Here is a 10,359-nt window from a genome sequence, read left to right on the forward strand (position 1 = left end):
CCTGCTTCTGCCCACACTTCTTGCTTTGTCTAAAAATATCTCCTGATAATGTCTTCCATCCACCACATACAGATTCTTAATACTTACATTCCTTTTTTCCTTGGGGCGTAAGAATGAGAGTGATAGGAAGATCAAAGAAGTGTCATAAAATAAGCTTGGTCATGTTAAAATTTCAACCCATTTCCTGCTTGCCCCCCAAAATACTCGCCAGTGGCACTTGCAGCCACAGTGTTTACCCTGAGATAATTTTGCCACAAAAGATCTCGCTTTTTTTTTTTTTTTTTGAGACAGATTCTTGCTTTGTCACCGAGGCTAGAGTGCAGTGGCTCAATCTCCACTCACTGCAACCTCTGCCTCCCAGGTTCAAGCAATTCTCTGCCTCAGCCTACAGAGTAGCTGGGATTACAAGCGCCTGCCACCACGCCTGGCTAATTTTTTGTATTTTTAGTAGAGATGGAGTTTCACCATCTTGGCCAGGCTGGTCTTGAACTCCTGACCTCGTGATCCACCCGCCTCGGCCTTCCAAAATGCTGGGATTGCAGGCGTGAGCCACCGCACCTGGCGCTTTTTAAAATCATTTTTGCATTGCTCTATAATATAGACTTTGGAAACAAAAGCCATCATTCTACTTAGAGCATTCTGTTTTCAGTAGTGGTATTTCCATTGACAAAATATAGTCATTCTCAATCACTGAAAATATGAAATCCTAGAAAACAAAACATTCCTACGCATGACGTTAGCATTGTTCTTGAATACTTGTTGGCCACAGATTCATTTGATGAATCTGATTTTTCAAAAAAAAAGACCATTCTGATGATTCAGAGGATTCTGATGCTAGCTATGTTTAGAAAGAACTCCAGGAACAGTTTTTATATCTTCTTATTACATTGAAAATCAGTCAGATTTGCTTCAGCCTCCAAGAGTGTGTTTATGTAAAATTAAATGAGCGCTGCCAGTGAGCTGCACTTTTTGTTCTCTAAACGGGAAAAGAAGTAGAGTTTATCTGAGCAGGCAAGGATGAATCAGGTAGGGGCATGAAGGTGAGGCTTTTATAGGGTGAATGAAGAGGCAGAGCAAAGAAACTCTGTGATTGGTTCAAGTTTGAGCCATTCCTTTACTTGGCCTATCCCAGTGGGAGGTTAATGGGAAGACAACCAATGCCCAAGTAGCTGCCCGTGCTGGGCAGAGTTTAAGCTTCCTTTTCCTTTAAATTCTGAGTTAAGTTTCCCTTTGCTTATGTAGGATTCCAGGCTAATGGCCTGTCATTTAATTATTTTAACAGAAGGAACAAGATTTTCTCACTGTTTTCATACAGAATGTTGGGGGACCAGGGGCAGGAACAGGGCCAGAAGTGGACACAATTTTATAACCAAATTTTCCCATTGGTGGCCAGGCATGGGGGCTCACGCCTGTGATTCCAGCACATTGGGAGGTCCAGGCGGGCGGATCACATGAGGCCAGGAGTTCGAGACCAGCCTGGCCAACATGGTGAAACCTCTTCTCCACTAAAAATACAAAAAAATTAGCTGGGCGTGGTGGCGGGCACCTGTAGTCCCACTCGTCAGGAGGCTGAGACAGAAGAATCACTTGAACCTGGGAGGTAGAGGTTGCCATGAGCTGAAATCGTGCCTCTGCACTCCAGCCTGGGCAACAGAGCAAGACTCTGTCTCAGGAAAAAAAAAAAAAAAAAGTCTAAAGATGGTGGCCTTAGCAGGGAGAGGTGCCATGGCGCTGTGTGGAAGTATCAGTCGGCCAGTTGTTTTTGTGAGAAAAATTCCTTGGACCATGGCATCAAGACAAGGAGACTGGCTTTCACAGAGGTTTGGGTTGGGTTCAGTTTTCTTCAGAACTTCAGAATGCACTACAGCAGGAAAATCATATTATAGGTGGAGTAAAGCTCCAGGTTTAAGCTCAAAGGCCAAAAGTTTTGCAAACATCTGATGATGAAGAGAAAAATTTTTAAGACCGTTTCAGCCTATTAAATAAAGTTAACATAACTGAGAAAAACAACAAACGAACAAACAAATGTCCTCATTGGCTACCAGGGACGATAAACTCCAAGGGAAAGAAGGGTGACAGCTTCTTCCCCCCACCAGCTAACCTCAAGGTTCTCACCTGGTTCCAAGGCAGCCTGCAATGATAACCTCATTCCCTTTCCCCACAGTCGTGGATATTTGGGAAGTGACCTTCCTGCCTTGACACACAACGTGTCCCACAAATACTTCATGCAGTTGTGAAATGCAAGGACCAGGTCACTCCCGAGGACAAGGAAGCTGGGGCTTAATGACCTTCAGTAAGACGGAGTCTCTGAGTCTCCGACCTTTTCCTTTTTTTTTTTTTTTCTTTTGAGACAGAGTCTCACTCTGTCGCCCAGGCTGGAGTGCAGTGGCGTCATCTCGGCTCATTCCAACCTCTACCTCCTGGGTTCAAGTGATTCTCTTCCTCAGCCTCCCAAGTAGCTGGGATTATAGGCCCATGCCACCACACGTGGCTAATTTTTGTATTTTTAGTAGAGACAGGATTTCACCATGTTGGCCAGGCTGGTCTGGAACTCCTGACCTCAAGGGATACATGCGCTTCGGTCTCCCAAAGTTCTAAGATTACAGGCATGAGCCACCGCACCTGGCCTGCCCTTTATTCTTGTATCTGGGTGGCTCTGCAGCCTTTCTATAAGTCCTTCCTTCCAGACACCTTGATCCTTCGACTCCCATGCGTCTGTCCTGCTCTAGTAACTGTGATTACTGTGAGGTCAGTGAATCCCAAGGCAGCACAATTCAGTGGTCCGAGGAGTGGGCTGTGGATCTTAATCTTCTCATCTTGGGACCCTCAGCTATGTCCCTGGAAGCTTCTGCATCTCTCTCTCTACTAAATGGAGATAAATAACTCCTATTTCTCAGGCTATATGATGAGTCAGTGAGGTGATGAATGGAGAAGGCCTATGTAGGGCTGGGTGCAGTGGCTCACACCTGTAATCTCAGCACTTTGGGAGGCTAAAGGGAGAGGATTGCTTGGGCCTAGGAGTTGGAGGCTGCAGTGAGCCATGATCATGCCACGACACTCCAGCCTGAGTGACAAGAGGGAACCGACTCTGAAAAAACATACTTTTTTTTAAAAAAGAAAATGCCTCCAAAATAATGAGGATTATATAAGAAAAAAGAAAGAAAGAAAATGCCTATTTTGGGAAGTCACCTGCAGTTCCTATTATGATGTTTTTTGTTTGTTTTTTATTTTATGAGACAGAGTCTTGCTCTGTTGCCCAGGCTAGAGTGCAGTGGCAATCTTGGCTCACTGCAAACTTCGCTTCCCAAGCTCACACCATCCTCGTGTCTTAGCCTCCTGAGTAGCCGAGATTACAGGCGTGCACCACCATGCCTGTCTAATTTTTGTATTTTTAGTAGAGATGAGGTTTCTCCATGTTGGCCAGGCTGGTCTTGAACTCCTCAAGTGATCCGCCTTTCTCAGCCTCCCAAAGTATTGGGATTACAGGCATGAGCCGCTGCACCCGACCTTACTAGGATGTTAGAGTGGGACCTTCAACCACCCAGAGCATCCATGGTTGTCACATCTGGGCCTCCATGGCATCTGATTGTCAAGTCTGGGAGGAGAAACAGAGCACGCTGAGCTCTGGAGCTCGCCCACCCATGGGTCAGCTGGGGAACCTCATGACAGGCTCCATTCTCATGGGAAAGGCCTGTAGATTCACCTCTGCCTGAGCCTGGGTGAGAAAATTCGTTTAATTCAAAGGTAAAGTGTTAGTAAGTTCCCCTGTCCCCACCTCCTGGCAATTCTAAATGCCACATCTTACAATTAGCTTCCTTAATAAATAATACAATGAATATTTTCATCTCCATCATTCTGTCCTGTGTGTCTTATTTTTCAGTTGATTCTAAATTCTGTAAGGTGGCCAGGCGTGGTGGCTCACACGTATAATCCCAGCACTTTGGGAGGCTGAGGCAGGTGAATCTCTTGAGGTCAGGAGTTTGAGACCAGCCTGGCCAACATGGTGAAACCCCGTCTCTACTAAAAATACAAAAAAAAAAAAAAAAAAAAAAGAAGCCGGGCGTGGTGGCGCATGCCTGTAATCCCAGCTACTTCGGAGGCCGAGGTACGAGAATCACTGGAACCTGGGAGGCGGAGGTGGCACTGAGCTGAGGTGGCACCACTGTACTCCAATAGAGCAAGGCTCGGCCTCAAAAAATAAATAAGTAAATAAATAATAAATAAATAATAAATACATACATTCTGTAAGGGAAGAAAAGGATGTTATTTACTGACTTCCTAAGACTCCAATGAAGTAAAATGCAAAACTACAATCTCAGCACCAACAGGCAGGTTCCAGAGCCCCTCTGGGTCCTAGGTAATTAACCAGAGCCAAATCAGAAGACGTAATTTTACTTCATGGCAGCGTAATTTATGCTGTCCTCACAGGCCATATGTTAACCAGGGCCTGCAAAGGATGATTCACTCTGCTAATACAGCACACCAATGACTTGAAGCTGAAGCTAGTGATTTATTTTTAACTAAAAAGAATATTTTTTAGGCCGGGCATGGTGGCTCACACCTGTAATCCCAGCGCTTTGAGAGGCTAAGGTGGGTGGATCACTTGAGGTCAGAAGTTCAAGACCAGCCTGGCCAACATGGTGAAACCCCGTCTCTACTAAAAATACAAAAATTAGCTTAATGTGGTGCTGTGTGCCTGTAACCCCAGCTACCCAGGAGACTGAGGCAAGAGAATCACTTGAACCTGGGAGGAAGAGGTTGTAGTGAGCCAAGATCACGCCATTGTATTCCAGCCTGGGAGACAAGAGCAAAATTCCATCTCAAAAAAAAAAAAAACCAAAAATTTTTTTTAGAGACAGAGTCTTGCTCTGTTGCCCAGGCTGCTGTGCAGTGGCGAATCATAGCCCACTGCAGCCTCCAACTCCTGGGCTTTCGTGATCCTCTTGCCTCAGCCTTCTAAGTAGCTGGGACTACAGGCTCACACCATCATACCTGGCTAATTTTTAAAAATTATTATTATTGTTGTTATTGTGAGACACAGTTTCATTCTGTCACCCAGTGGCACGATTCTTGGCTCACTACAACTTCTGCCTCCCAGGTTCAAACAATTCTCATGCCTCAGTCTCCTCAGTAGCCTCCTGAGTAGCTACTGAGGGACTACAGGTGCCCGCCACCATACCCAGCTAATTTTTTTTATTTTAGTAGAGACAGAATTTCACCATGTTGGACAGGCTGGTCTCGAGTTCCTGACCTCAAGTGATCCACCCACCTCAGTCTCCCAAAGTGCTGGGATTACAGGCGTGAGCCACCGCGCCAGGCCTAAACAATTTTTTGTAGTGACAGGGTCTCACTTTTTTGCCCAGGCTGGTGTTGAACTCCTGGGCTCAAGTGATTTTCCCACCTCAGCCTCCCAAAGCACTGGGATTGCGAGGTTGAGTCATTGTGCCTGGCCTGAAGCTAATGATTAACTAATGCGCCCTGGTGAACCTGTGTCACCATGCCAGGCAAGAGACAGGAGGTTTCTTCTCTGAAGGAATTAACCAAAGGAGCCACAGTAAGAAGGACAAAGGGTGGGTGATGAGCTGCAGGAAATACAGCAGACTGAAGCCACGGTCTACACTTCAGTGTTGAATTCTGTATCCGTTATCTTGTGCTGTGTAACAAACAACCTCAAATTTGTAACGTCGTAAAAACAATCACCATTTTATTTGGTTACTCCATGGTCAGCAATCAGGGACGGGCTTTTCTGAGCTGTTCCGCTGACCCCACCAGTCAGGCAGGATGCTGGCTGGATGCTCTATGGTGGCTTCATCTGCATGTCTGGTGACAGTGCTGACTGGATGCTGGGCCTGTCTCTGCTCCAGGTCACTTATCCACAAGATTCTAGAAGACAATGGAGCAATACGTTCCTTATGCCGAGGCAGTGGTTTTCAAACTATTGATCAATCTTGGGGCAAAAATACATTTTCACACACACATGGACTCAACGCATAGACTCAAAAATTTTATTTTCTCTGTATCCTTTCTTGGGTATGAAAGAAAGAGAGAAAGAAAAAAGGAGGGAGAGAGGGAGGGAGAAAGTGCAGAAGGTGAGCAAAAGAAACAGAGACAGAAAGAGGGAGGAAGGGGAGAGGACGTGAGGGAAGGGGAAGAGAGAGGGGAGGGAAGAAGCCAAAAGGTTGTCAGGTGATTGAAAGCAACTGGGGAAGATTATTTATAGGTAGATGACAGCACTGATGAAAACAAAGAAAGAAAATGTTGGTGCACTATTTAGTTCTGCAGTTTATCACATTTATATAATAATAATATTGTAAATATTAACTACTGGTTGGGAGAAGGAGTCATTGGTAGTGAGGGTGAGTGGCATGAGAACTAAATTCTATCTCCTCCAAAACAGATCAATGGCTGCATTAAGAAAAAGCCACTATAATCATGTGATAACTGCAGAACAAAATACAGAAGAAAACACTGAAAGAGCTGGAAAGGATGATTGCCCCTGGGGAGCCAGAGACGAGTATTGGACAGAGCGGGAAGCAGAGGAAATGACAATGTTGTTTATTGTACATCTCTAGACATTTTATTTTTTTTCTGAGATGGAGTCTTGCTTTGTTGCCCAGGCTGGAGTGCAGTGACACGATCTCAGCTCGCTGCAACCTCTACCTCTCGAGTTCAAGCGATTCTCCTGCCTCAGCCTCCCAAGGAGCTGGGATTACCACTCCTGGCTAATTTTTTGTATTTTTAATAGAGATAAGGTTTCACCATGTTGGCCAGGCTGGTCTCAAACTCCTGACCTCAACTGATCTGCCTGCCTTGACCTCCCAAAGTGCTGGGATTATAGGCATGAGCCATTGCGCCCAGCCAGACATATGTGATCTTCAATCTTGACAAATAATAATGTAAAAAACCCTTTTAAGGCCAGGCGTGGTGGCTTGCGCCTATAATCCCAGCACTTTGGGGGGCCGAAGCAGGTGGATCACTTGAGGTCAGGAGTTCAAGATCAGCCTGGTCAACATGGTGAAACCTCGTCTCTACTAAAAATACAAAAATTAGCCAGCCATGGTGGTGGGCACCTGCAGTCCCAGCTACTTGGGAGGCTCAGGCAGGAGAATCACTTGAACCCAGGAGGTGGAGGTTACAGTGAGCCGAGATCATGCCACTGCACTCCAGCCTGGGTGATAGAGCAAGACTCTGACTCAAAAACAAAAACAAAACCTCCTTTAAAAATAACACTCACCACTGCCATTAGTTGGGACTAGAAAGTGAGTTTACAGAGCAACGATTTGTTTTGGAAATGCCGAGTGGTCCTTGGCTCCTGTCCTGTGGCTGCAGAGCCCAGTCCGAGGACTGCTCTCAGGCCATGTGGCATTTATTCAGCTCATCCTAATAATCCCAGGCCAGTGCTGGCCTCGGTTTCTTGGGTTGGTAGCAGCCTTCTTGACTTGGCATGTCACTTTGGAAATACTCAGAGGGAGAAAAATGCAAACAAGCGTGGGAAGTGTGTCTTGTACATCTGCCATGCATGTTCATCCCCTATATTTTGAGGCAGAGCCATATGCCAAGCACTTACAGTAAACCCACCCTGCCTAAATATTTACATATATTGCTTCATTTGCATAATCACAGGAAACCAAGTGTTACTGTCCCATATTCCAGATGAGGAAGTTGCTATTGAGACAGTAAATGACAGGGCTACGAGTGAAACCCAGCAACCTGAGTGATTCCAAGTCCAAATTCACTGTGCTCTGCAATCCGGATTAAGCCCTCAGTACAGCTGACCTACAAAGAGGTGTGACCTGCTTAGTCCTGCAAATGTTTCTTAAAGTCAACTCTTCCGTAGCAAGTTATTTATTTATTTATTTAAGAGTTTAGCTCTTTTTGCCCAGGCTGAAGTGCAGCGGCACGATCTTGGTTCACTGCAACCTCCTATTCCCAGGTTCAAGTGTTTCTCCTGCTTCACCCTCCTGAGTAGCTGGGATTACAGGCACCCACTACCACACCCAGCTAGTTTTGTATTATTTGTTTGTTTGTTTATTTATTTATTTATTTATTTATTTCAGATGGAGTCTCACTCTGTCGCCCAGGTTGGAGTGCAGTGGCGTGATCTCGGCTCACTGCAAGCTCCGCCTCCTAGGTTCAAGCGATTCTCCTGCCTCAGCCTCCCAAGTAGCTGGGACTATAGGTGCCCACCATCACGCCCAGCTAATTTTTTGTATTTTTAGTAGAGATGGGGTTTCACTGTGTTAGCCAGGATGGTCTTGATCTCCTGACCTTGTGATTCACCCTCCTCGGCCTCCCAAAGTGCTGGGATTACAGGTGGGAGCCACTGCACCCCACCTAGTTTTGTATTTTTAGTAGAGACAGGGTTTTACCATGTTGGCCAGGCTAGTCTTGAACTCCTGACCTCAAGTGATCCACCCGCCTCGGCCTCCCTCCCAAAGTGCTGGGATTACAGGCATGAGCCACCGCACCCAACCAACATGTTATTTTGACTAGCACAGGTGGTTGGCAGAACACATAGCACTGAAAGGCCATACTTTCCATTCAAACCAGAACTTTCTTTGAATGCAGCAAAAAGGTAGTGGCACTCCAAGGAAACAAGCAAGGAACAACTAAGAAACTCTATCCTATTTTTCTCACTTAGGCTGAAAAACGCTAACTTGGAAAGGGTGGCCCATTGCTCTTTTTCCTTTCAGTTCTTCCTTACTCATCAGGAAGGCAGAGAGCATGGGCAGAATGTGTACAAAAAGTGAAATCAGGCTGGGCAGGTTGGCTCATGCCTGTAATCCCAGCACTTTGGGAGGCCGAGGCGGGTGGATCACCTGAGGTCAGGAGTTCCAGACCAGCCTGGCCAACATGGTGAAACCCCGTCTCTACTAAAAATACAAAAATTAGCTGGGTGTGGTGGCACACACCTGTAATCCCAGCTACTTGGGAGGCTGAGGCAGGAGAATTACTTGAATCCTGGAGGCAGAGGTTGCAGTGAGCAGAAATCACACCACTGCACTCTAGCCTGGGCGACAGAGCGAGACACTGTCTCAAAAAAAAAAAAAAAAAATTAGTGAAATGAAAACAATTGAGTTAGTTTTGTGCAATGCTCTCACTGTTCTTTTAGGAATAAAATAACATGTGTGAGCTACACGTAAGAGCTACGTCATGTCAGTGATTCCACAGACGAGGCCTTATCTTTGTGTTTGAAATTGGCATTGCACAATATAAAACTACACTTTTCCCCAGGTTTTTGAACAAGAGGCTCCACAAATTATGCAGCTGGAGGGTCACATAGTAAGTGGTGGGTAGTGACATTCGGTAAGGGAAGAGACCTCACTTCTTTATAAAATAGATCCAAGGAGGTCCCCATTTCCCTGTAATTAAAAACAACACACTCCTTTTGGGTTTGATTATTTTATTTATCCCTTCCCACAACCAGTAAAAAAAAAAAAAATTACAATCAGGCCTGGTGTGGTGGCTCACGTCTGTCATCTCAGCACTTTGGAAGGCTGAGGAGGGCGGATTGCTTGAGCTCAGGAGTTTGAGACCAGCCTGAGCAATACAGTGAGACCCGGTCTCAAAATTATTATACAATCAATGCAAGTACAAAGATTCAATTTTTAAAAATCACCGGAGTACAAAGATGGCCACAGCCCCCGCCCGGGTTTAACTTACGTATATACAGAGTGGGTGGGGCGGGCATGGCCACAGAGGTGGTATTACAAAATATACAAAGTGGTTTCTTTCTTTACATTTCACAGAAGAACCCTGCCTCATTTCCAAATGAGAGCACTAGGAGCACAAATCATCCAGACCGTTTACCATATAACTTATGAAAAATGCTGTACAGGGGTGTGACTATAAATATCGAGTATTCGGCTCTGGTTGGGAATTGGTATCTACGGGGGGGGGGTCAGGGGAGGACTGTCTGATATCCTGACCTGCTGGGGTGGTGGAGAAGCTGGGATGGGGGAGGCCCCAGTCTTGCCACACAGCTACACCCACTCTTCCTTTCCTAGATAGGGCTGGAGCTCACTGGCCGGGAAGAATTGGAATGGCTGAGGGTGGGGCGGGGGCAGTCGTGTAATAAGGCAGGAGGCTGTGGAAGGCACAGAGAAGGCATCTAGGATGAGAAGGAGCACACCCCTTTGACCCGGGGACATACCTGTGCTAGACTGTACTCAGTGATCCCAGTTCACTGGGCAGTCCAGTTGGGTACAGCTTTCCCCAAAAATCTGGAGTTTTGCAGGCATGGAAAGAGGACAACTAATCAAAGCCCATCTACGGGAAAATGGAAAAATGTTTGGAAAGAGATTCCAGTGGGTGGGTGCATGGAAAGAAGGAAGTAAACCCCGCAAGTCATCTTGCACA

The 10,359-nt window shown here is 46.0% G+C and overlaps 1 pseudogene; it reads left to right on the forward strand.

Moving 5' to 3' along the window:
• Nucleotides 1–1,698: 1,698 nt before the first annotated feature.
• On the forward strand, nt 1,699–1,963 carry LOC112427733 (SRA stem-loop-interacting RNA-binding protein, mitochondrial-like; annotated as a pseudogene).
• Nucleotides 1,964–10,359: the final 8,396 nt, after the last annotated feature.

Source organism: Macaca nemestrina, chromosome 3, assembly GCF_043159975.1.
Source record: "Macaca nemestrina isolate mMacNem1 chromosome 3, mMacNem.hap1, whole genome shotgun sequence".
Lineage (NCBI taxonomy): Eukaryota > Metazoa > Chordata > Mammalia > Primates > Cercopithecidae > Macaca > Macaca nemestrina.